General features: G+C 41.7%; 1 protein-coding gene across 1 annotated transcript in view; it reads left to right on the top strand.

Moving 5' to 3' along the window:
• The window catches only part of LOC102253479 (U4/U6.U5 tri-snRNP-associated protein 2-like), a 6,402-nt gene that overhangs the window by 2,123 nt on the left and 3,305 nt on the right, over positions 1-974 (top strand).

Here is a 974-nt window from a genome sequence, read left to right on the forward strand (position 1 = left end):
AAAATATTTTTATTGATTTCAAAGAGGAAGGGAGAGGGAGAGAGAGAGATAGAAACATCAATGATGAGAGAGAATCATTGATTGGCTGTCTCTGGCACGTCCCCTACTGAGGGTCGAGCCCACAACCCTGGCATGTGCCCTTGACTGGAATAGAACCCAGAACTCTTCAGTCCTCAGGCTGACGCTCTATCCACTGAGCCAAACCAGCTAGGGCTTTTTAAAAAAAAAAATGATATTCACTGCAGTATTTTGAGTTCATAGATTTAAGCAGTATAGATTCAAAATGTTATGTTCCCAAAAGTAACATGTACATTAATTAAAAGCATGCATCTAAAATTATGACCAAGCTCTTTTTAAAACACAAAAATGTAAAATTTTTAAAAATGAAGAGACTATCGCCCTAACCGGTTTGGCTCAGTGGATAGAGCATCGGCCTGTGGACTCAAAGGTCCCAGGTTCAATTCTGGTCAAGGGCATGTACCTTGGTTGCGGGCACATCCCCAGTAGGGAGTGTGCAGGAGGCAGCTGATCAATGTTTCTCTCTCATCGATGTTTCTAACTCTCTATCCCTCTCCCTTCCTCTCTGTAAAAAAATCAATAAAATATATTTTTTTAAAAATGAAGAGACTATCTATAAATGTCAAAAATCAAATGTGGTTTATATTGGAGATGAATGACAGCTATATGATTGGACTCTTCAAAGCTGGTTACCTAATATTTTTCTTGTTACCTAAAGAATAGCAATGGCACTAAAAGAAAATTACACTTGCATTTTAATCACCAATTGAGCATTAAGGAGGTTCTGCAAAAAGGTAATGCCACTGAAAGGCTTCAAACTTCAAATTAAAAAATCTGCTAGAGGGAGTCCGCGGCCCCGCGCAGGGTGACTTTGCCGGTAGTGGCGATGTCCCGCGGTGCAAGCCGGAGTCTCGTGGTTCCACCCTCGGGAAGCGTGAGTCCGAGTCTCGGGCCAG

The sequence above is a fragment of the Myotis brandtii genome, unplaced genomic scaffold (assembly GCF_000412655.1).
Source record: "Myotis brandtii unplaced genomic scaffold, ASM41265v1 scaffold186, whole genome shotgun sequence".
In the NCBI taxonomy this organism is placed as follows: domain Eukaryota; kingdom Metazoa; phylum Chordata; class Mammalia; order Chiroptera; family Vespertilionidae; genus Myotis; species Myotis brandtii.